The following is a 26547-nucleotide window of genomic DNA, read 5'->3' on the forward strand; positions in this document are numbered from 1 at the left end:
AGCCTGGCCTCCCGCCCTGCTGCCCTAGCCCGACCAGAGGGCCCTTCTCCAAACCGTGTGTGTGTGGGGGGGTCCAAAACCACCACCCCTCCCACTGCTGCCTCTGGAGACCGGGAAAATGCCTACCGCTTGGGTGGGAACCCCCCAAGGTCGCTCAGCTGAAAACACATCCATCCAGTTTGCCTCCTAAAAGCGGAATGAGGCTTCACAACGCCGAGACAGACTGAGGGACTAAACTCCACCCTGCCACATGTGCAGGACAGCCAATCAGACTTCACCTGCATCCCGTGCTTCTTGCAGGGGGACGGAGGGAAAGCAGCCGCTCTGCCTAATCAGGCAGCAAGCAGCATAATTGTCTCCACACCAATGAAAACACGGCAGAAATGACAAAACCCACCAGATGTGGGGTGAAAGGGCCACAACTTTATCCAGTCAAGGTAGCTGTAAGAATTGCTACAGGTCTGTGCTCCACTCCTCAGGTAGTGCAGACACTAACTTAGGCCAGAGATCAGACACTAGTATCCTCTTCAAAGCCTGCCTGGGTGATCACACCCTGGCTCAGAGCAAAGGATCAGAGCCTCTCTGGTCCCTGCTCCTCCTTGCCAAACCCTTCAAGGGGTCAAAGCCATTCAGAAGCGTCACCCCCCAGCAGCTGTTCACTTTTTGAGGTGAGCAGTGCCACCAATGTGGTAGGAGTCCAACTCTTAGCCCTCACACCACTAAGCCATTGGGGCAGATTGAGTACGTCCCTTTTAACCATCCCCAAGGATGCTCATCAAAAACCTACCTTAAATCTCTCCCCTGCTTGCATTTAGTCTGCCTCTTGTATCTTAACACTAACTAGAATTAACAGGGTGAATTAGGCAAAAACAAAAGTGAAAACCCAACTTGGCCAATTTGCTGGGGAACAAAAAATTCCTGCTCTGACAGTAAAAAGGTGACCAGCAGAACCCCACCCTGTCCCCAGGGAGGGAGGGAGGACAGCCCAGATGCCATGAATGGTGAGGAGAGCAGGGAGGTACCAGAATGGCTGGGCAGGCACTGCCCCTCCTCACCCCACCTGCGGCTCATGCTTCATCAAAACTAGACGGAGCAAGATCACTGCCAAAGGGGGGGGGAGGAGAGGGGGAATTCCCAAGAATGCTGAATGATTATTAATGAATAATTTATTCAATCACTGCCTGATGCCTTCCGAGCATGAAAGTCCTCTTCCTCATAGGCAACTGTAAAAGCAATTTATAAAATATTATATCAAAAAGATTTTAAATCTATAGCTCTATATTTCTATATTAATTATATATATCTATACATATATACACCATATATTTGTGCATATAGCTTAAGGGTTTTGTTTTTTGTTTTGCAAACAGAAGGGGGTGCAGGGATTTAAAGGGTGTGGGCTTTCTAGCAATACATTAACACAGACCATCCCATTTCTCCCCCCCCCCCATGCCCCTTTTTCTCTTGCCCAGGATCTCTGCAGCAGAAGAAGGTGCAGGGAGCAGCTGGGTGCAACCTTTCTATTTGACTTTTAATGATGCCATTAAACTGCATGTTCTAGACTGGTGTGGGCTCAATCTCATATTTAAGGAATATTTCTCAAATATAAAAACATATTAGGATTATCAAAAGTTGACCATCTAAAATACTAAGACAACCAACCATTAAATAGGTATAATTATACAGGGGCTTCTAAATAAATGTTATGCTGTTCACTAACACAACAAACTCTTTTTCTACAATCTGAAAGGGGGAGGAAATGAAAGTAAAGAAAAGGAATACAACAAACCTGAAATGATTCAGATTAAACCATTTATCTTTTGCATACTTGCGTACACTAATATCTTTCTCTGGGGGTGTCTCCCACCTCAGCAAGAATATCTATGTCTATCCCCAAAAGACACCTTCCTAAAATAAAATCTCTCTTTAAGAGCAAGTAAGGGGGTGGGGTGGGACAGCCCTGAAGTTGTGAATGGTGAGGAGAGCAGGGAGATGCAAGAATTGATGGGCAAGCTCCACCCCTCCTCACCTACTGGTTCTAACCCCGCCTACTGCCTCCTGTTTCCTCAAGGCAGGGTGGGGCAAGATCACCCTTAAGAGCATGAATCAGGACATAATCGGGTCATGTGTGTCACACACAGCCCTGAGTGTCAAGAGGGCTGAGCTGAGGGAGTATTATCCATCAATGCATTGCACTCCTGGTACAGTGTATTGAATGATGCCAGAGGACTTCCTCTCTGGATCCCTGCTCTGCTGCTCACTGCAGCACAGCTCCTATGCTGCGCAAGAGGCAGAGCCTGTAAACAAAACCACTACAAAGCTCTTTCACTTCTGGGCATTTCTGTCACCATGTAAATTGGCCTTGCACTATAGGAAGGGAGGTGCAGAGTTGCTATGGGATTAGCACAGCCAGTGTGCTTTTTTAATGCACCCCATATCAGGGAGTCTGCTTCCCCTGCCAGCCCTCCACCCCACCCGCATTTTTTGGTCACCTGCATGCCCTTATTGCCTCTCCTCTGATATTTAATATAAGATAAGGAAAATAGAGCATGCTTATGTTAATGAAACTATGCTCAGTCTGAAGCCCATGCTATGCACTGACATTACACAGAGATTACGTCTACCACTAGCTTGTTTTTCTATCACTATAGTATTTGAGGCTGTGAAAGAAATATATGGAAATGCCATCTGGGAAGGGTGAAACGTCAAGCCGTAGCTGATTTATTGCCTTAGTAACTACAGTAAAGCCCAGGGCTAATTTTCATCAGCATGTTGAGATCAAGTCTGGTCTTAAAGTAGAAAATAATACCAAGAAGGAATTAGAATCATAACCACTACAAAGTTCTTTCACTTCTGGGCATTTCTATCACCATGTAAATTGGCAATGTACTATAGGAAGAGAGGTGCAGAGTTGCTATGGGATTAGCACTGCCAGTGTGCTTTTTTTCCTGCACCCCAATCTCTGGATTTCAAAATAACCAGTGTTTTTAAAAAATTACCATAAATGTTTATTGTTGTTTCTCTGAAGTGAATTGATCCTGGTCCCTTAAAAATGACTTGTGTGTTCTAATCAGTGTCAGAGACAGATCTAAATAACTGTTGGCTATTTAATGTTTAAAGGGCATTAAACAGCATAAAGAAGAGCATATAGCACTTCTTTGTTCTAGTATGCCTCAGTGCAACCCATGATCATCTGTTGTTGGCACGATATAATCTAATTAGCCCTCCATGTGGTGCATTAGAATTCTAAGCAATCCACACTTCCCCAAGTGGTGAGAAGTTTAGGAATAGTGCTGCAAAGTTTAGTTCCTTTGAATGAGTAAAAACTAGATCCTTAACCATCTTCGTTATGCATGTTTATTTACAAGTATATATGCAGTGCACAGTGGAACTGCTGATTGTGCATCAGATCAGTGTGGACCCTCACTGCATCTAAGGCTGCTTCTAGTTGTCTTAAATTCAGCTTCCCAAGCCTCTCTGGCTAAATTGAAACTGGCACCATTTCCAGTCATCTCTCCATACTCTGGATGTTGCATTCCCAAGGCTAAAGAGATATTCCAGGTCATCAAGGACCTTTATTATATCCCTAATCACCTTTCTGATTTGTCAGGTAAAGCCATACCAAGAGAACAATTTATTGTGAGAGATTGAAATATCAGTGCTGAGCCAAAATGGCGCCATCTAACTTTAAAATCTAGATTTGAAGTTTTACCAAGATTCTTGGTAGAGTCTCGGGCAGAAGTTGATAATGGGACATGTTGGCAGGTTTGGACAACATGCCCAAGCAGAAAGTGTACACCATGTGAACTTCTGGCTCCCGTTTACTTACTTTGCATTGACTTATGGGCCATTGTGTGAAGCCGCTTCACATGATGATGTTGCATCAATCCTAGGGGCATTCTGGGGTGGGTGGGCAGTGGCTGCTGGCCAATGGCCATCAGAAAAATTGCTCCTGCAAAACTGATGGTGGTGCAAAATGAGGGGAGCCAACAAATGGTAAGCTGATTTCTCCCTCCTTTTGCCCCCAACCCCACTGGGTACTTTCAGCTCAGCCTTATGGATAACATTCATATTTAAATTGTAGCACACTGCAATGTGGGCTTCCACCATGCTGCTGACCAGAAATATCCTTATATCTCCACTTCCTGCACTTTCCCCTCTTTTTTCAAGGCATTGAGCCTGAGGAAGAGTTCTATAAAACTCAAAAAACCCTAGCTGGTCATGATCTGTGATTAGAATAAATATGTTGTTTCATTGCCCCTATTTGGATTTGGTCCTGTAATGTTGCATTCAACTTCCCACAACTACGAACAGGAAGCATACAGCTATAGCATGATTTGTTTTCCCCTTCTAGTCCTCTGAGCTTAATGTAACAAGAACACCAAAATCCAAATGAAACAAGTTTGGAAACTCTTAACTATTTAAACAACTAACAATTCTTTATTTGCTTGCTTTTGTTTAACCATAAGCAGTAACAGACAATTCGTCACTTTTGAGAGAGGGTTACCTTCCTGAGAGAGAGGCTTCCTTCCTTCCTTCCTTGAGAACCAGAAGCTCATCATTTGAATTTTTGCGATCAGTTAGAAATACTATTCAAAGATACTATCCCTCTAACTAGTAATTGCTGAGGAAAAACTGTAACTAACTGCTTTGACTTAAAAAAACCCCAACTTGTGTCATGGACCTCGAAAATGTCTGTGCTGTTTAAAGTTTTGTGCTCAAATCTTAAATAATCTTACCATCATAACAACACTTACCTAGTACATGATAAATGTTCAAAGAAAGCAATACATAGTGGGCTTGTTCTCATGAAGTAGTTAAAGGATTATCTATGATCACTGAGCTGGGTGTGCATGATGTGAGAACCCACACTTTACCTGCAACCATACTCCCACTGGTTAACGAAGATTAGACTACTGTTGGCATCTGTGATCTGATCATAGTTGCCAATCATATTTTAATCCTAATTAATCATGGTGGCAAGACTACAATTGCCAGTAAAGCATGGGTTCTCACATCACAGCTGGCAGAAGCACCCATGGCTCAGCGATCATAGTTAGCCCTTTAATTATGGATCACGTGGATTGTAAGAACAAGTCCATTTTCTCAGTAATTCCTACAGAAACCCTTATTATTATCTTCATATTGCAGATCAGTGCCTAGAGTGTGGGTGACTTAGAGAACAGCTTGTCTGGCCACAAAGAAGTTACTTCCACTGAAGAGAAGGTCAGAAATAATCATAAGGTAATACTCAAGGTAATGCAGATTAACTATCCCTAAAGTGCATCCAGAGTAGAGAGAAGAAGTGAAGGAGCTATTTCCCACCCTAGAGGCAGCAGTTATTCAGGCTTAATTAACAAGAGTGCAAGGGTGCAATCTAGGGATATGCCTGACTCGGGCACCCACATCTAAACTGGTTTGGTGGGGCGGGGAATCAGTTCCTTTAAAAAAAAAAAAAAAAGGTAAGCAGGGCACTGTTTTTCTGGGTGTGGTGCTCACTTTCCAAAAGGCCACACGCAGCTGCAGAGCTGCTCCCAACAGCCTGCAGGCAGCATCAGCATGTGCATGGCCACCAAGCATGTGCGGCAGCCATGTGCATGGCAATGGCGCGCTCAAGCTGCTTGGAGCAGCTCTGCAGTTGCACACGGCCTTTTGGAAAGCGAGTGCCACACCCAGAAAAGCAGTGGGGCGGTGGAGGAGCAGGTAAGAACCTGCTTACCTGGTTCTTTAAAAGATCTGATCCCCACCCCACCAAAGCAGTTCAGATGCAGGTGCCCAAGCCAGTTTGGCGCTTCCCTAAAGAGAAGTTGAACTGGTTCAGGCACATCCCTAGGGTGATCGTGTGTATCCAGCACCTTGAGACATATTTTTCATGGATAAAAAGTGCACAATTGTCACTTCCAAGTATATTTTATATTATCCATTCTTGATTAGGAAAATATTCTCATAGGGTGTCATATAGTCTTGAGTGGCTGCTCTTGTGTGAGGTAGTATTGAGTTGAACTCCTATTCTGCATTATGGAATACCCTAGAAGTTTTTACCACCAGATAAAAAACTCATGAGAATCTAAAAACTTTTTAAATATATAAATAAGATTTCCCATAGACTGTTCTGAAAGACTTTGGGGACACAAATGTCCTACTGTGGCAAATGAGTTCCAGTTGTCTGAACAAAGATTTACCTGTATTCTAGCTCATGGAGGAGGAAGTCCTGTTAAGAGGTGTCTGATTCTCTCTCTGGCATAATGACTGTAATCCCAATTGTCACAAATTGCATTCTCCTCAAAGCCCCAGGTATGCTTAATACATTCTGAAAAAAACAAAATAGACATACATTTTGAGGAATTATCCACTGATAACAATTGTCCCAAGCAGTGACAAAGCCATAAAAGAAGCTCTATAAAACCTACCTAGAGAGTTACTCACTTTGAAGCCCATTTTAAAATTGTGTATTATATTGTAAGAAGTAGGATACTTCATAAAGTTGAAAATAATTGTAGTTCACCAGCTGACTCTGACATTAAAAAGTTTAGAATTTAAACGTAAATGTGAGTATAGCTAACTGTAGTCTACTGTTAATATTCTTGTTCAAGCTGAACATGTTAAAAAAGCAGGACAATCTTTTCTGAAGAGACAAGCCTCATATGTCCACATGTGTTCTGTGCTGACTCTCACAGCAGCTCAGTGAAGTCCTGATCTTCACTAGAATTCTAGGGAGTCACAAGACTCCATTCTGAAACATTCATCCTCTTCTCCTTGCAGGTCTCATGGTGAAAGCTGGAACCTCTTTATTGTGTACTATAACACTGTAAGGATAACATGTAAAATGGGTGAAAAATGAAATACATGCTTAAAAAATGTATAGCATGGCACTGGCTTTAATCACATGGAGATATAATTATCTGTTCTGACTAGGGCTGTGCAAGCCTTTTTGGCTGAACTAGGTCCAAATCAATTTGGCCTGAACCAAATACCCATCTGTTTTGAGTGAAATCAGGACCAAATTGAACTTGGATCTGGCCAGATATATTTTGAATCAATTCAGCCTCTATAATTCCTCCCACGCTGCCCTCCCCTCACATCTCCTCCCATGCACTTACCTTACTGGGCTACAAAAGAGTTTACATGCAGCGATGGGGAGGGAGCAGCAGTAGTGATGTGTAGTCACCTTTCAAAAGTATAGGAAAAGGTTGATTAAAAAAAACCAAACCTTTAGTCCTGGAAAGGTGCACAGTTTCTTGGGAATTGAAGTCTTTTCAGAGGCTTCTGAAATGGTTAAAAATTGAAAAAGATTACAGTTCCCAAGAAATCCTGAGCCTTTCCTATGACAGCAGGGTTTTTTTGGTGTTTGTTTAAAGCCCCTTTCCTGAACTTTTGAAAGAGCAGTCACACGTTGCAGCTGCTGGTCTCTTGCCAACATCTGTTGGAAATGGAGTTCCAGTGCATTGACCTTTTGCACCAACTATTCTAATGACCACTAGGGGCACTGAGAGCAGAGGAAGCTAGTGAGGGTCTCCTTACCTGTCCCAGCTTGCCTCTGCTCTATGACCCCAGCTTTGACTCCTGAGGTACTTCTTGTAGTGAGTCAGTCCTTTTCTGTTTCTCCTAGAAAGAAGATGGAAACATCTCTCTCTCTCTCTCTCTCTCCCCCACCGCCCCATACCTATTCATTGAGGCTCTTCTCATGACCTCCCAAAAGCGGGCTAAGGGAGCCCAGTCCAGGTTTGGGAGGTCATATGCTGCAATGGGAGCCAGGCAGCTCCCACCAAAAAACCTCCTTAAATGCCCCCACCCTTAAATGAGGTTAGCAGAGCAAGCATTCCACTAACCCTGTTTTTTCAATTGTGAGTTGCCATGGCTCATGAGGTGACCCCAACCATGAGGCTCCAACATGCCTTCCAGGGCCGGGGGGCTCCCCAGCAAGTCCCATGCACTTGCAGGGGGCATGCTGGGACTTTGGGGGGATGGGTGGCCCCAATCCCTGCCACCCCTACCAGCTCTGTGACTGAGCCAGTAATTGTGCGGATGGCCGATCCAGCCACCCAGGGCATGCTGAGTGCTGGTGTGCAGGGAGAGCGGGTCAAGCCCAGTTTCCCCACCTACTCCCATCCAGCTCTCCCACACTGCTCATATGGAGTGCCTCATTATGTAGCTGATAGATAGGATAGGTCTTTCCTATCTCAAATGTACCTCACCAATACATCAATTTAGTTTAGACTCTACAGTGATCTCCATGCATGTTACTTAAATGGCTGCAACAAATAAACGCTGCACTCTGTAACTGGAGTGGTAGCTTCCTTGGTGCTTTGCTAAATAATCACAAACCCCAACAGGGTTATGGGCCGAGCAAGAGTCTGCAACAGAGTTTTCCTATTAAAGTGCAGCTGAATTAGTTAGTAAGACACCATGGATCCGGAAGTGAGCAGTGCTGCCTTCTCTAAGCTGAATGGAAGGAATTACAATCAATGGTTTATGAAAATGGAAGCTATCCTGATGGCAAAAGGAATTAATGGAGCTCTCACAGAACCACAACCAACAGATGGGGCGGCTGCCCAAAATTAATGAGATTCACAGAATGACAGAGCATATGGCTTGATTCTCCTAAATGTGATGACTCCCCATCTCTGACGGCTTTTAAAAAGTCTGTAAAAACAGATCGCTTCACCCAGGCTTTTAATTAATGTTGTTTTAATGGTTTTAATGTTGTTTTAAAATATTATTAAAAAAAATTTAAATTGTCATAATGTGTTTTTCCCCTCCCCCCATTTTTGTCTTAACGAATGTTTTACTTTGTTTTTATTCTGCTGTAAACTGCCCAGAGATGTAAGTTTTGGGCAGTATACAAATGTTCTAATAAATAAGTAAGTAAGTAAATAAATAAATAAATAAAATGAATAAAACAGTGCATTCCAAAGAGACTAAAATTGCCTCAGAGGTGTTGAAAAAGCTCAAAAAGTTGTATGGCAGAGTCTCCCCCAACGTTGCTGTCTTTTTAATTCAAATGATTTGCAAAATGCAGCTGGAAGAAGGAGGCGATCTTTCAACTCATCTAAGTGGAATGCAGGAGATTCACAGATTACTTTAAAAACATGGATCTAGTTTGGATGTCCAAGTGTTAATTGCCTTGATTCTGAGATCTCTGCCCCAGAGTTATAACCATGTGAAAATGGCATTGGAAGTTTCACATGATAAACTTGAATTGGAAACTGTAGTGCATGCTTGCAAGATTTCAGCCTTAAACAAGGAGAAATAGATTCTGCAGCCTTCTACAGCAAACAGAAGCATTGTTTTAGCTGTAACAAAGCAGGGTATTTGCATGCTAATTGTCTGCCCAAAGCCCAGAAAGGTAGTGATAACTCCAGAGGAGGGAAACCTGGTTACCATGTCTACAGTGATGACACACAGGGGCTATTCTCACGATCAACAAAAATCGGGCTAGGAGATTCTAGCCCGATTTTTGTTGATCGTGTAAACGACCGGGCTTGCAGGCGAGCCCGGTGGTTTATGAGCGGGTAACCCGCTCAAGTAGCCCTCCCTAAAGCCCGGGTTTGTGGAGCGAGGGTTCCGCAAACCTGGGCTTTCTGATTGTGAGTAGACACGGCACGGCTCCATGCCGCGGCTACTCACGCGGAGACCCCCCCGAAGGCGAGGCGAAAAGCCGCCTCCTGGCTCTGGGGGTCTCGCCAGCATGCCCTGCGCGCTCACGCAAGGCATGCTGGAACTTGCAGGGGCCAATTGGCCCCCACTAACCTCAACCCCCACCAGCTGCGTCACGGAGCCGGCAATCATGTGGGTGGCCGATCCAGCTGCCCAGGGCTCCCTCCCCGCTCACCACCCCAAACCGGGTCTCACTGATCGTGAGACCCGGCCCACAGTCTGTGAATGCAAGAAAAAGGGGTAGTGCAGTTGGAGTACTGCCCAACCGAAGAGATGGTGGCAGATGGATTGACTAAGCCACTGCCCAGGGACAGATTCCAGATGCTTTGTGAGAAGATGGGAGTCGTGAGACGGTGCAACAGGCGATGAGAAGGGGTATTGGAGATGGGGTACCAGTGCATCAACCTTTTGCACCAACTATCCTAATGACCACCAGAGGCATTGGGAGTAAAGGTAGCTAGTGAGGGTCTCCTTACCTGTCTCTGCTTGCCTCTATTCTATGACCTCTGCCTTGACTCCTCAGGTACTTCCTGTAGTGAGTCAGTCCTCTTCCTTTCCTCCTAGAGAGAAGATGGGAACATCTTTCTCTCTCCCTACCTATTCATTATGTAGCTGATAGATGGGATAGGTCTTTTCCTATCTTAAATGTATTTCACCAATAAATCAGACTCTGGGCCAGTCATGCATCTCTCAGCCTAACCTCCCTCACAGGGTTGTTGTGAGGATAAAAAATAAGCATGTATAAATAAGCTCCTCAGAGGAAGAGCGGGAGATAAATGTTTTTAAAAAAATTAGACTCCACAGTGATCTCCATGCGTGTTACTTAAATAGCTGCAACAACTAAACCAGGCCTGCTCAACTTAGGCCCCCCAGCTGTTTTGGGACTACAACTCCCAGAATCTCCAACCACTGTGGCCAATAGCCAGGGATTATGGGAGTTGTAGGCCAACATCTGCAGGAGGGCTGAAGTTGAGCAGGCCTGAAATTCTGTACTCTGCAACTGGAGTGTTAGCTTCCTTGGTGTTTCACTAAATAATCACAAACTCCCAAAACATCTTGCCTTTTTTTCAGCTAAGTAAGGTAAATATAAGGGAGGAGATGTGAGGGTGGTGGCGATACCAAAGCTTTGGCCCTAAATCAAATTGACTGCTCTGAACTGAGTTCAGTTGAATTGATCTGGTCCCCCAAAGTGCCAGTTCAAGTTGTAGTCCTCTTGGAGCATCAAGGTGGGCTCCAAATCTAATCTTGTTCACTTTGTATACCTTAACTTCTGACCACTCTGTTATCCTCACCCTCTGCCACTTGGAGGTACAAGTAAGCGTGTGGCAGGTAATTCTAGGCTGGCTTACAGCATGAGACTTCTTGTTCTTGAGCTGCATGGCAATGGATTTTTGCCTAAAGTGAGACTGTGAAGCAAATTTAAATATTCCATTTGAAGCACAACATGCAAGCAATCATTTAAAGGGAAACAAAAATTTTGTTCACTAGCATAGCAACCATTTTTGAGAGGGTGTGGGTCCATGCATGGTATCTGAGGCCTACAGAAAACATGAATGAGTCAAGGAGGCGCTTCACACAATTGTGTGAAGCACCTCGAGGTGGTTTGTGGGGAGAGCAGGCTTAGCCTGATCTCCCTGCAGATGTTCGCCTGCGGAACCCTGGGTGACTGATTCGGGTGCCTACATGACTACCGGCTCCGTCCCTGAGCCAGTGGTGGCTGTGGGGATCGCAGACTGCCCAGCACCCGGAAGCCACAGGATGCCCTTGTGGGGCATTATGGGGGAATCCCCAAGCCTGGGAGGCTACTTGTAGCCTCCTGGTCAGGGGTCTACTTGTGTGTCACCATGCAGCATGGTGGCACACAAGCAGAAAAGCAAGCGCTCGCTCCGTTAACCTCATTTAAGGGAAGGGGAATTAGGTGGTCTGACCTCCTTGGAACCATCAGGCTTGCCCGTGAGCCCGGTGGTTCCGACGATCACCAGGAAGTGGGCTAGGCTCCCTTAGCCCACTTTCTGGTGATCATCTGAATAGTTTCAAGCTGTGCTGTGTATGCCATCTGTCTGTCTTCAGCACTGGATATCCTGTTGGCTGGCTGGAACTGAGCTGATAAATCTGCAACCAGAATAGTCACTGGATTATGAAGTAGCAACACAAATTTGAACATTCCAGCTTATGAGAAACATCCGAGGAATTTCAAGGAAAGAAAAATTCATTTAGCCCAGAGTCACAACATTTTCCAAGAAGGTTCTGCACATCTCAACTTTTTACCATGCATAGAATTTGTTAGCACCATCTCTGCAGCCTGTTGGCAATTCATCAATATTCTGAACTACAGAATAAAAATAGTTAGTTTGGGACCACCTTGTAGAAGAAAATAATATTTGCACTGTAAACCTTCCTGTTGAATTATTTGCTTCTCTTTGGAAATGCCATATTGGTTTATTTGAGATTGAGTTTCTCTGCTAAGTTCAACTGCAGTAGAATAACCCCTGTAAAAATATGCGTCCTTTGACAACTTCCTTTAGCATTGTTTTATCCTAGTTCAAATCAGTTGCTGAGTAATAAATAAGTTGAAGTTCTTAAGATTTATTTTTTTTTAAAAAAAACCCAAACTTCTAGGCTTCATTTCAACACTGTGCAAGGTTGTGGTGCATGGGCTGTCTCCAGAAAAGGGGAGCATCTAGACATGTACTCCAAATAAATTCTTTAGTGCCTCTGAACTGCCTGACAAGCTGTTATGTTAGCCACAATGTTGTCATCATCTTGTGTCAGCAGGGACATTTTACACATAGCAGGCTTTACCACGAGTTTACAAGGAGGCTTTACTGCAAACTCAAAGTTGTCCCCCAAAACCGACACAAATAGTGGAATTTTTTCACCCAGGATATAAATCAGGCTACACTCTAACACACAGTGAAAAACCCAAATTATGTGTGAACTGCTCCCTGATAACTTGCAGGGACTTTGGAGTAAATCTGGAGTAAATTTGTGGATGCACCCCCTCCATTCCAGAGGAGATGCAAGTTAAAGGGCTTTAAAAGCACTGTGTGAAAAACTTCCAGCAGGGGGACCAGTTAGTTGGAAGTTGCACACACTCACTAGCTCTTTGGTTTTGGTGGCAGCTGAGGAAAAGGCATGCTCCTGGGAGCAGCAGTAGCTGCAGTGTTCAGCTCCAAACTCTGGTGGTGTGGTGAGGAAGTAGCTGCTGCTGCTGCGTTTTCACTTTTTCAAGTTTAAAAGAAAGGAAGAAAAAGGAACAAAGGTGAGTGAGGGTGGCATAAAAAGCAGCACACCAGTTGTGCTTAGAGCCTTTGAGGCTGATTAAAAAGAGAGAGAGAACAAGCCTTAAAGGAAGGCAGGATTGTGTGATTAGGGATCCTGGATTGGAGCCATTAGGATACCTGACCCTCCTGGCAGCCCCCTTTCTATCTCCCAGCGGCCCTGGCCCCATCTTTCCAGGATTGTGTGATTAGGGCTCCAGTTCAACTTTCCTATGTTCAGACTGTGATTGTTGAGGAAAGGAGGCACAGAAAGAAAAGTATCTGTTTCTGTGTGTGAGTTGGATACTATTGTCTGCATGCTTATTTGAGAGTAAACCTATTGAACTCAGTGGGATTTACTTCTGGGTAAATGTGCATAGGATCAACTACGTGCCCACTACCTTACCCAGAAAAAAGTCTTGCCCCCCCCAGGTTTAATTAATGCAAAGGATTAACATGGCATCACCATATTAGCATAAAATATGACATGCATACACTTGCATATTATTTTACAATTGGTTGGACTTGGTGCCAAGCTAGCCTGCCTTGCTGTGAATGGTTCTCTTCTTTTTCCCTAGGAGATTTTTTTTACACAGGATTACTTTTTAATTTTTCTCGAATGTATGCTGAGAGGACATGTGTTTTACGCCCTCTTTGAGAATTGGGGTAAACAAAGAGACTGCCTTACAAACAGCAACATTAGGTTTTGAAAACCCTTATTGGAAGTAACCATTTAGTCAGTGAATGGAAATATAAGATGGCTGAGGTATCTTATATTTTTATACTTCTTTGTCATTTTGAAAGTTTTCTTCCTTTAATCCCATGTGAACTGGTTCTCTCTAATACATTCAATTTTACTTTTTAATCATAAACCTATTGTTTGTTTGTTTGTTTGATTGATTGATTGATTGGTATAGTGCCCTTCCAAAAATGGCTCAGGACGGTTTATGCCCTATGTCCTGGATTCGTTCACACTTAGGTCGCTCATGCCTAGAAATTTGGCTCCCCTAAATATTTGGTTTTTAAAAAATGCTTTAATAAAATAATTCTAATTAGGCAAACTTAATAACTTGGACAGTTAGATGCTGCAGCTACTTGAGATTTTTATTATTTTGGGGTGGGGGGGTGGGCATTCCATGACAGTCTAGAAAACAGCTAGGGGCAATGTGCCTTGAATTCACCACACCTGGTAATTGCCTTCTCCTTAGTTCTTTCGGTCAGCCACATTTCAACTTTCTTGTTGTTAGCTTGCTGTATGGGAAGCACTATGTTAAATTAGTTGTCTTTTAAACTCTGAGACCAATTCAGCAAATCTGTCAAGACTCAGAAAATGTACAGTGACAGCAGGTCAATAACTCGCGTAAATGTGAATCGAGGCAGGAGGCAGCAAACTGGTTGAGTTCCAGTTATTTGATACAGTGCTAGAGATATTTTTGAAGCAATGGAAAGTGGGCTGTGATTGTGAGAACAAGTGAGGGAGACAAGGCAAATGAATTGACCTCTGTTTATTTTGGACTGCTAACCCCTCTGCAAGTTGTTGCATGAGAAGAGGACATGTGTGACTTTATACCAAGGAACATTCAGTTGCTTGCTGTTTCTAACACTTTAAATTGTATTTTAAATCTGGCCAAAAGAAGTTTACAAAAAATATTCTCAAATGAATTATCTTCATTTGAACTTAGTTACATGTATACTAATTTTTAGGCTCTGTAATAATTCATTTCCAACATTCCCATTGATGGACGTTGCTGTCATAAACAGGATAAAACATTTAGGTTGTATGGGAGTATTCATTAGGGAGGATTCATTAGCATTCAATTTCAAAAGGGATATCTGCTTTTAAAAAAATGAATAAATCAAATGAGTTTGTCAAGTTATATATTTGTGTAAAGCATCATTCCATCTACAGTCCAAATAGCCAAAATAAATTCTATATGATGCAAATATTTGTGCTTGCACTTTAGTTTTTCCTCTGCATTGATTGGGTTCTATCACTGCTGGAGGTTGCCTTTTCTGTTTTAGCACAGCTGCTGTTCCTTCACAACTCATTTAAGACATGATTGATTACATAATGCGCATGTGCGTTTACATGAGCACACGCAATCATAATCTACAGAGCACACCCTGGTCCAAGTACTGCAGCTACTTAAGCCAACAGATACCTACACACCTTCATATCTGTTGTTGCCTCTCAGCTGATACAAATTCCCCGCAAGGGCTGTGCAGCCCAGTAGCAGCTGGGACAGAGGGAGAGGCACTGTTCATTTTTTATTTAAATAAATCTCTTCTGTTCGTATATCCTGCCTTCTGACTGAATGGTCCTCAAGGCAGCTTACAAAGAACTCAAATGTTAATACATGCACACCAACCCTTTGCCCTCTGACTGGTGGTAGAAGCCAGAAGGTGCTTCCATTGTTTCTGCTGTCTTTAGGCACCTGGAAATTGGAGCAGAGACAGAGAGTCCTTTTCTGGCAAGGAGGGAGGAAGCAGGCACTCTGAAGCTGGTGCCTCCCCTGGGTAATGAATGGGGCCAAGCTGGTCATCCCTTTGCCAAGCTATTTATTTGTACATGTAGTTCCTACTCTTCCTCCATGGAGCCCAGAGCAGTGAACATGGTTATGTTTCTCCTAACAACAACCCTGTGAGGTATTTTATGCTGAGAGATAAGAGACTAACCCAGGGTCAGCAATGAGCTCCATGGTGGAGAGGGGAATTTGAACTCGGGTCACACTAACTTTACAAGCTGGGAGAGAACTCTCAGAAATAGATGCGCTGTTTTCCAAACACTCTGCATTTACAGAGCAAACTTGTAAATACAGAGTTGATTTCAAATTAAGCAGAAAGGGTTTGCTCTTATTTCTAATTACCCATTACTATTAATAGTTTATTTGGAAATATTTTAAATAGAAAGTATTCTTTCACTGGTTTTGAAATATAAAGTCAAGTTTCCAGGGCATCATTTAATCTCCAGCCTTTCTTAAAATACACGTTTAAAAGCTGTGCCTTGAAGAAGAAGAAGAATCAAGAGACCAGTTAAAGTGTATCGAGTCCATAAATCTTCAGGGGATTTACAGCTTTTATTTAATTAGTGTGTTAACTATGATTTCAATTTAGACAAATTGACATTTGGCTTCCTTACCAGTCAATTACTGTTTTCTGCTATTAGTGCTATTTTCCCCTGGATATATAACAATTTTACACACTGGGAAAATTTCACACCTTTAAGTCACACTCTTGTTAGCATCCAGCAGAAGATTATGGCAAGGTTTTCATTAAAATACTAATTACGCTGAAGTCGCATAGTAAAATGCTGAGTGCACTTTGGAGTCAGTCCTACAAAGCATAGCTTGCATCAATGGTCAAGCTTTCCATAAACAACAATCAGGTTGTTATCCCATTGTATTCTCTTAGTTTCTTTTGAGAAGGTAGATGTAATTCATGAATTAAAAACAGCAAGTCTTAAGTCTTTGACCAGCATAACAACAAAGTAAACAAAAGAACAGTTAAGATAATCTACTCCTACAAGGTAATAGGGGATCTCTATAAAATTACCTAAAACATAATATAGTTAGTAGAAGAAGCTAAAAGTTAAGACTATGAACATAAAACTATATGTTAAAATTAATCAACTCTGGTATCAGAATGATACTGAGTATGAAGGTGGCAAGACAGAAAAATATGTGCCTAATACAGAATGGTTTTTAATTAGGGGTATGCACATAACCGCGGAACTGCGGTCCGGCACTGGGATGGGGGGTTCCTTTAAGAGCGGGGAGAGGGCTTACTTACCCCTCCTGCCACTTTCCCCCTCCGGCGCCCGTAGTTCTTTTAATAATTGGGGTGGCAGGATACCTCCCTGCCACCCCTTCTTACATTTTGCTGCTGGCTATACTTCAAAAGGCTTCAATAAGCCTGTAGCACACGCGCACGCCACATGCGCGCTTCACGTCTCCGCGACGTGCGTGTGCGCTACAGGCTTATTGAAGCCTTTTAGAGTATAGCCAGCAGCAGCAGCAAAATGTAAGAAGGGGCGGCAGGGAGGTATCCTGCCACCCCAATTATTAAAAGAACTATGGGCGCCGGAGGGGGAAAGCGGCAGGAGGGGTAAGTAAGCCTTCCCCCTGCTCTTAAAGGACCCCCCCCGAATCACCTGAACCCCGAACCGCCCATGTCCGGACCGGTCCGGAGGCCTTTAGAATGGCCTTCGGAACGGTCCGTGCTCATCACTATTTTAAATCTCATACCATATTGTATTCTATACTACGTATGGCAACAGCATAGCCAACAAGTGGACGTAACATACATACAAGAGCTAAAATGTTTTGTTCTTACTAAACTCTATACAAATTTTGCTAGTTATAAGGCAGAACTTGGTCACATTATAGGATCTAAAGTCATTCTGATATGTCAAGAGGAAATTAAGATAAAAAGAATCAGTACAGCCTGAATATGAGCTAATATATGGGGAGATAAGTTTAAGCCAAATGTCACAGTAGTATTGACAGTACAAGAGTAACGAGCCATCGTTTCAAGAATTAAAAACTGCAAACATGTTTATTTACCTTTTTAAAAAATCTCAGAAATTGCTAAATGGAATTTAACCAAACTTTCAATGAAATGGACAAAAGTGGACCGAGAGCTAAATTCTCTGTGACAAGATGTAGTGACAACCAACAGTCTGATGGCATTAAGAGGGGTTTATATAAATTCATGGAGGACAGGTCTATCAATGGCTACTAGTCTGAGGTCTATAGGCCACCTCAGAGGCAAAATACCTTTAACTACCAGTTACAGGGGAGTAGCAGTAGGAGAGAGGGCATTCCCCCAGCTCTTGCCTGGGGGATTCCCAGAGGCATCTGGTTGGCAACTGTGTGAAGCAGGATGCTGGACTAGATGGGCCTTGGGCCTGATCCAGCACACCTTTTCTTATGTTCTTAATTGTTCCTCCTGGGTGCAAAGATGAAATTTGTAGGTATTTATATTATAAATGATTATTTATATAACTCTCAGGTGTTTAATATTCATATTCCAAAAAAGATAGATCCAAGTGAAACAAAATTGGAAGATGTTCAAAATTTGATGCATTTTCCAGTTTTGCCACTCATTTTTCAAATGAGACAATTCCAAGAGGAATTCTTATTTTGAATTTGGAATTTTAAACTCAGCATTTGAGATCTGAATGCTTTAGACTTGTTGGATTCTGCTGCTTTGATTTGAAGAGGTTACAAATAAGAAATTTCAGATGTGGTCAGCCCTCAAATATTACCATTGTTTTCTATCAAATGCTGTAAGATTTTTAACAATGCAACTTATACATTAGCTCTCAAAATACTATTGAACTTTAAATGCAATTTCATGCCAACTGTCAAAAGCTGAAAAATATTTGTTAATTTGAAATCAAATAGTAGTGGTTTTCAAACTATCTTACAAACAAGCTTCCTTGGTAACTGAGCAGGGGTTCCTCAACAAAAGAGAAAATGAGAGCTTGCCTGCCACAACTGATCTTCCTTTGCAATAAGCAGTTGCAGGGTAATGTGGACATACATTGGGGTTGCAATTCTGAGATCCACTAGGACATGTCCCAGAATCCTCTGCAGCATACATGGTAGAGATTTGGAAAAGAATATGGGGCACATAAACGACCACCTCAAAAGAGATGCAAGTGTTATAAGCTCCTGAATTCTCCCCCAGTTTGAATCAACATCCAAATTGGAGAAGAATTCCTAGTTTCTCTCGTCCTGTCACCGCCAATCTTCTTTGTTCACAAAACCTGTTCAAGGAAAACTTTAAATGCTGAATTTACACTGAAGAATCCAATGTTCTCCTTTCATGATTTTCGTTTGTTTAACTTGGCAGGTGGCATCATTTGTGTCCAGGGATATGTAGTTGGGAGCTGGGGGAAGGTAAGTATTTTTTATAAAAAATCTAAGTTGTGAAAAATAATAACATTCAGATAACCATTCTTTTAGCTTGAGGTCTCCTATATTAGTTCAGTGGTTCTACAATGATGGGATGTTTCTGAAGGTATATGCACATGCCACTTCATGTTTATTACATTAAGCATTATAAGTGAAAAACAATTGCTGGAAAATGTTTTGTTTCTAAAGAAAAGAACCCATATTATCTTGCATAGTCCATAGAACTTTGGACTCCTGCAGAGGATAATTTCCTAGTTGGGGAGAAAAGCAAAAGTGTACAGATGTAGAGTAATGTATTCTTCTCATCTTTTGTTCACTGTGTGTGAAGTCTGAAACAGAAACATAAGAAAGCAATTTCAAGTCACATTTCCAAATTGTAGATACAATACAACCTTCAGAATGCCAGCCAAACAGCTGTTTAGGTTTAAATCCAGCCAGAATTAGTTTCTCACCAGACACATTTTGATACTTTCTTGAAACCAAGAAAGTTGGTTTTGCATTAGATGGTAGAGGGTAGAAAGAGGACCTTCATGGGTGGAAATTTGTATATGCATTTGTTCATTCTTTCATTTGTGTTGTAACCTCTAGAAAGCTCATAATGAATGGCATCCCAGCTTGGCCATGAAACTCTCTTGGGCCCGTCACCATTTCTTGGCCTTACCTACAATACAGGGTTATTGTGAGGGAAAAATGGGAGAATCATATACACCTCCATGAGATTCTTGGAGGAAAGGCAGCATAGAAAAGTAATAAAGAGCATGCAGCCTTCTTGTATATGTGGCAGATGCTCCTGGAAGCAGTGGTCAACAGAATGGAGGACACTCCTGGCAACAATTGCTAGGGAGATGAGAATGTTGGGGGATGGTAATTGAAGAGAGCATAGTTGAAGAGTGAGAGGAAGAAAGGGGATGATAAGAGAATGAAGAAAAAGAAATAGGGGGATTGAGATATTGGCAAGTGGAAGCAGTTGTGTATTGTCAATAGAGGCAAGGAGCAGGCAGGCTGGGGGAAAAGGATGAGAAGACTTGCATGTCATGGAACAGAATGGTAGTGAGAAACGGGATTGGGCAGCATACCACAGACTGTCCAGAGATCATCAACTTGTTCGGTCACCTGGGCAACACTGTGGCAATTTTGTGGCAAATTGGAAAGGAGAGAGAAAACTTTTGTACAAGGGGATTTTAGTTTGTTTCTATTTACTGTTAGTCCTTTGTTATGAGGGGAGCTTTTTATCCCTTGAGTGATCTTGTGACCCTCTAAAGAGTTAACAGGAAATAAATTCCTGTTCTGACTGACAGGCTGGTGACCTCCAAGGTTCGACCAATCAGTTCAATAGGTGGGTGGGAATTCTGGGAACAAGAAAGGAAGTTGTGGCAGAGAGTGCAGACTAACATGGGGTTGGGTGCCTCAAGGTTGGAGGCTGCAGGATAAGCTCTCAGGGTGGAAGATCTGCAGGAGACTTGATTCTCATCAGGAGCTTGGTGAATTCAAGTAAACAGGAAGCCAAGCCTGGTGGCTTGGAAGTTTAGAGAAGGAGAAAGTGTTTTAGTAAGACTTTGCATCAGGAAATTTATTTTGATTTCTAAAGTGTGCCATCCCAGCATAATCGAGGCACTTTTGAATTATTCTTGTAACCAACTAATTATTTTTGGAGTTTTTCTAAACAAAGCCAAAAGCCTCAGACAGAACCAGTCTGTAGTAATTGAATAAAATATTTTCTCTGTTCTCTTTATAAGCCTCAGCGGGTTGGTTATTATCCTGGGGTGTGTGTGTGTGTGTACAAGGGGGATTTCTCTGGTGCAGAACATGGCTCAGAGATAGTATGGCCAAATTAACAGTTCAGAATTAACTCCACATGCAGGCAAACACAAGGGAGAGAGAGGTTTCATTCTTGCCTACTGGCAAGGGGAAGCAAATCGAAATGGAGATTGGTAGTCACCCCAAACCTCATTGGGAAAGACTTACTATAGAGGTGGCTTGGTAGCAGTGAGATTTACCCTACCAGAATATTCTTTCTTTCTTTTTCTGGGTTTTGGAAAGTTAAAGATTTTTAAGCCAGCCAGTCTGCTTCCCAAGCAGAAGAAAGGGATGACTCAGTGCTAGAGTCTTCCCTTGTGCTGCAGAACTGGTTTAGACCAGTCAGGGAGATTATCCAGTAATCTGGCCTGAGTCAGGAAAGGAATTTTCCACTACCCACAATATGCGACATCTTGTAAGCTAGGTTATAAAACAGGTGGTTTCCTGAGAAAGTCACAGGCACAGGTTTAAAACTCCAAACAAAAATATTTTTAATCGAATACAAAGTAGAGGTTTGGTTATTATAGAACATGTGAGTATTCCCACATTACACAGAACATGCAAGGTGTCCATGTGTCTGGACTAAATACTTTACCTCTGCTATACAGTTAGTGAATGAGTGTTTACTGTTGAGAGAGAAGAAGGCAGAAAAGCAGTAATGGGAGATTTGCTCAGGAGCAGAGGTTAGTGGAAAGATCCAGCAGGGACCAGGAAGAGTGAGTGAAAGGAGTCAGTACCAGAACAAACTAAGAGAGAGGAGGTAGAGAAGGGGAAATGTTCAGGAAAAGAGAGCAAGAGCAAGAGAGAGAGAATGAGGTCAGTCTGGAGAACTGGCAGAAGACTGCGGGGTGTGGGGAAGGGAGGGGGGGAAGGCAGGCACCTGAATGAGTTCAGGTAATGAAGGAAGGAGGAGCTGTTCCAAAGAACCAGTGAAAGACCCAGAAAGGAGCGAGGGGGAAGCTGAGAAAGAGTTCAGGGATGAAGAAAGGCAGAGCTGAATAAAAAATGGAGGCACCGGCCAACCCAGAGACCTAGCAAGGCAGGGGAGAGAGAGGAAAAGGAGGAGGAAATGGGGTTAAAACCAGAAGAGAGACTAGATGGAGGAATTGGACCAGAAGTGAAATAGCTTCTTTGCCTGAATAGGGAGAGCTGGCTAACAGCTCTGATGTGATGGGCCGTTCTTGGGGTTGGGTTATGCAAATGATGGAGGAAAGCTGGAAATCAGGAAATGAAATCCAAGGAGGTGGCAGTTCCCAGCTCTCCAGGGACCATTGATGGGAGAATGGAAGGTTGTTTCAAAGCTCTGCAAGTTTGGCCTAATGAAAATGACTAAGCAAAGATATGTGGCTAGGGTAATCTGTACCAGAAGGGACACCCTGCGTGTATCTTTGAATGGAAAAAAATTGGCTAGAATTCACTCTGTTCCAGAGTTGGTTGAATATCATCGTGAAATGGAATTCATACCAAGAAGCCTGGCAGTGGACCTTTCCTCTCATGAGCTCGTGGTTCTTTGGCTGATCAATGGATTGGGAGCCTTTACAGGGGCTATCCTTTCTAACAAAAGGGAAGAAGTTGACCTGCTTACTCTGGTAAAAGAAAGATCTAAATGTAAAATCTAGTGGCCAAATACAGTGAAACCATAAACACTCTCACACACCCAGGGAAGGAAAGCAGGCAGAGGGGAGGAAGAGAAAATTCCCGGGAGTTGGGAAGGAGGGGGTCTCTCTATATTTACACATCCAATGTGAAGGGAAGAGAAGCCAAGTTCTAGGTGGAGAAATGGGGTGCAGAGATTATGAAAAAGCAGGAAGTCACAGTCTTCAGAATGGATCGCAAAGACTGTGCAGTTTGTGAGGTTTTTGGCTGGCCAGTTTTATGAGATAAAAAGACACCAAACCAGTGCACTTTCCATTTAAAAATGTATGGGAATGGTCTTCATTGGAAAAACAGTGGGTTTCAAGGCAGCTAGGCAAGAAGATGGGATCATCTTGGAAGTAAAGTGTGGCTTTTAGGGATTTAGTCTGTTAACTCTAAAGTTTTGAACTTCTGGGAAGGGAGACTGAGTGGCTGTAATCAGGTTAAGAATGTAAGTACTTGCAAGAATGGACAGTCTATGGCTGCCTTGGTTTAGAAGTCTCAGGAGTGCTTTAGAGTTTATATGCAGGAAGGCTTCCTTGGGGAGCCCTTGCTGAGTCTCATGTGGGGTAGGATGCCACACCTGTGTTTCATCCTCCCTAACTGGTCCCCTAGGCCAGGGATTCTCAACATTGGGTCCCCAGATTTTATTGGACTTCAACTCCCATAATCCCCAGCCCCAGTGGCCTTTGGTTGGGGATTATGGGAGTTGAAGTCCAATAACATCTGGGGACTCAATGCTGAGAATCCCTGCTCTAGGCTACTTTTAGCCCCAGCGATGTAAACGGTTTCCTTCCTGGATTCTCTCAAACACTGGTCAAGTTAGGCTAGGTTCCTCTGTAGGGTGCCAAAGGTCTGTATAATGCTAATTTTATAAAAGTTTGAACCTGAAATGTTTGTTCTGGGTTATATCTCTTCTGCCAGATTGAATATTCAAGTGGGCTGTGGTTTGTATTAGACACATAAGTAAGATCTGGCTGTCAATCGCCTCCTTTTAGCATTGCAGGTCAACCAGAAGAAAAACAGTCCTTTAAAGTGGGGAGGGTATTTTTAGCTTACTTTCCAGTAGGATTATGAGATCACCCGGCGGTGTGTGTGTCTGTGTCTGTGTGTCTCCATCCATGTGCCCTCCCCCATCAATTTTGCAATGCCTGACCCAATATGAACCAAATTGAGTACAGTTGTGGGGACACATAGGGACACCTCAATGGTGTATTTGTGATGATGTCATCCACCTTGATACAAGATGGCAGATGCATAAACTTTTGAGGCACAGGTTCACTAACTTGAGGACTGTCTAAATGATTTGAACCAAATTTGGAACAGCTATAGTGAGTGACACACAGGGGCACCTTATGGTGCAGTTTGTAATGATGACATCTGCCCTGATCCAAGATGGTGGACACATGAACATTTGAAGCACAAGAGATTTAACTTGTGGACCTCAATTTGCATCAAATTTAGTCCAGATGTAGAGACAGTGAAAGGAAAGTAGGCTGATTAGTTCTTACTAGAACAACGTGTTTGACTTTGGGCTCATTGACAGAAATCACTTCCTGACCAGCCCCCCTAAAAAACAACTGCATAGTTTAAATGAATAGACAGTTTTTGCACTGGACTCTGCCTCTTGGCCTCATTCCCAGGCCTACTCTGGGTTCTGTTCCTGACCCAAGAGTGCTCTGTCCTTAAGGCATACATAAATACATGCTTCTTTTTATTTCAAGAGCTAGCAACCCCAACATCATAATCAGACCAATCAAAATAATTTCCAACAGTAGTTTTCAAATTATGTTCTAGAGCAGGGTTTCTTAACTTTGGGCCCCCAGATGTTGATGGCCTACGACTCCCAGAATCCCCAGCCACAATGGACATGGCTGGGGATTCTGGGAGTTGTAGTCCATCAACATTTGGGGGCCCAAGGTTAAGAAACCATGTTCTAGAGAGCTCTGGGGTTTGCTGGAAGCTTGTCAGGTCAGGACAAAGATCCCTGAAATATAGCTTCTCCTCACCTCACTACCAGCCTTCCCCTGCAGAGTGCAGTTGTAGAGAAATGTTATTTGTGTTCTGTGGCACTCTCTGCACTCTTTAAATGACAATGAGGCACACTAGATCTGGTCAGGGCATGTTGCTTAGATTCTGAGCCCCAAGCACGTCTCTCCCTTGAATTGACGGCTCACTGTCCAGAATGTGAGTCAATGAGGCGGGTCTCACGATCTGCGAGACCCGCTTTGGCCGGGTTTGCGGGGAGAGCGGGCTAAGCCCATTTTCCCCACAGATGAGCAGGGTGGAAGCCCTGGGTGGCTGGATCGGCTGCCCACATGACTGCCAGCTCCGTGACGGAGTCGGCAGGGGCTGGGGAGTTCAGGGGGCGCGCAGCCACCAGAAGCTCCAGTGTGCCCTGCACAAGGCATACTGGAGAAACCCCCGGAGCCGGGAGGTGGCTTTTTGTCTCCTCTCTGGGGGTCTACTCGTGAGTAGCCATGGTGCGGAGCTACATCGCAACTACTCATGATTTTGAAAACCGGGTTTGCAGAGCACTTGCTCTGCAAACCCGGTTTAAGGGGAGGGGTACTTAGGCGGGTTTACCGCCTGGGAGCCAAAATCGGGCTAGGCTCCCCCAACCCAATTTTGGCTGATCATCAGAATAGCCTCAATGTGTACCCTAAAACATGCCTCAGAATCCATTGCAATATGTCAGGTTCCTCAAAAGATGCTCAGGTGTTCTTCAGATCAGATCAGGTGTTCCTTTGAGGGAAAGTTTGAAAACCGTTGGTTTAAAATTGGACTGGATTTGGGAGGCTGGCAGGGGGCTTGAAGGAGCCCTGCCGCTGCCTCCCACTGCCTCCAGAGATTCTCTGCTGCTTCCAAAGACTCACTGCTGCCTGGAATTAAAAGGTAGTAAAGACTCTTTTGTTTGCTCACCCACCTTATGTTAGGAAATCCCCCTGTACTTGTAAAGGGAAATCCTCGCCAGATTCCCCTTTACACTTGTAAAGTGTATATACCCCCGAACCGGCCCACAAACATGTTCTTAAAACCAGGGCCGGTCCCATTCGAACTCGGTCTGGCTGAACTGGGTTGGCTTGATTCGAACCACGGCTTGAATCAAGACGGCTCACACTTCCCTAATGTATTATCAATGGCGTACATGTTTCTGTCCTGTGAGTTATCATAGCAACCACCCTGATCATACTTCTTCTCTCACATATATAGCACATGTGCGCCACAAACCTTTCCAAGTCTCACATATACCTTTTGCCAAATGGGTACAAACTAGGACAGTGTAACTGAGAAGGGACTGCTGAAAGTAGCACACTGGCTCTTGGGTATGTTGACATGTGGATTGTTAACCTCCTGAAGGCACTAGAAAGCCTGTCTGTTTTCCCAGCTGTGCTGAAGAATAGTTGTGCATAACACTGTACATGTACACACCTGGGACCAAAGAATGGGAACCTAGAAGGCTTGGTGCAACACATATTTAAATAATTATTGGCTCTTAATTACTATTTCTCAGGCGTAATAGTATTTTATTCTTTTCTTCTAATGTCGATTACACATTCTTAGGCACTGAGATCCAATTGAGCAATATGTGTCTTTTCAGCAATCAACTTGTATGAAAGTTTGCTAATGGAAAGGAACTTCTACACTGTGTTTATAGGCTTGATATCTTACTAAGGAGATGAAAAACCTTGGTTTCATTAAATCCTGTGCCTTGTCCAAGAAACCCTATATGCTTATTGTTACAGCACACATTGCCAGCAGTCTGGTGACCCTTTTAATGGAAGTCACAAAACCTCATTTTTCTAGTAGGAGAAAACATGATTTTTTCCTGAACTGATTTCACTATGTTCAAAATGAAAGATAGGATCTCACATGTGAAACAGCATGTATCATAGTCTTTTTTGTTAGGCAATTATGTAAATAGACCAGGGTTTAACACTTCCCATTTTGAGAGTTAAGACAAAATTAAAATGTTAAACATGTTATGCATTTGCCACTATGGTTGATTAAATGCATTGATTCTGAGCTGATTAAAAAATGACTCTCAACTATCTGTGTCCTGCTCCCTACAGAAAAAAAAGTTTGCTGTAGCACACAAGTAATTTTTTTTTTGTAAATAGTATGGTTGGATTTGCACTCCTTACTGCAAAAAGCAAACAAAAGCCTAAAAAAGTAGTAGCGAATCAATTAGCACGTTTTGGAGGCAATTAAGGCAATAATTGTTTCTATGCTCCATCCAAGGCACTGTCAGGTGGAGATGTGCAAACCTATTTGAATTC

The 26547-nt window shown here is 43.1% G+C and overlaps 2 long non-coding RNA genes across 9 annotated transcripts in view; both read left to right on the forward strand.

Annotated features, from left to right (window-relative positions):
- Positions 1 to 311: 311 nt before the first annotated feature.
- On the forward strand, positions 312 to 1562 carry LOC128348803 (uncharacterized). The gene is made up of 2 exons (XR_008318344.1): positions 312 to 437; positions 1473 to 1562. It is a non-coding gene; the product is annotated as an uncharacterized LOC128348803 (long non-coding RNA).
- Positions 1563 to 12739: 11177 nt separating this feature from the next.
- Positions 12740 to 26547, forward strand: part of LOC128348802 (uncharacterized) — a 144728-nt gene continuing 130920 nt past the window's right edge. For all 8 annotated transcript variants that reach the window (XR_008318336.1, XR_008318341.1, XR_008318337.1 and 5 more), the window contains exons 1-2: positions 12740 to 12919; positions 18774 to 18820. This is a non-coding gene — a long non-coding RNA (uncharacterized LOC128348802). The remainder of the gene's footprint in view (positions 12920 to 18773; positions 18821 to 26547) is intronic.

Source organism: Hemicordylus capensis, chromosome 3, assembly GCF_027244095.1.
Source record: "Hemicordylus capensis ecotype Gifberg chromosome 3, rHemCap1.1.pri, whole genome shotgun sequence".
NCBI lineage: Eukaryota > Metazoa > Chordata > Lepidosauria > Squamata > Cordylidae > Hemicordylus > Hemicordylus capensis.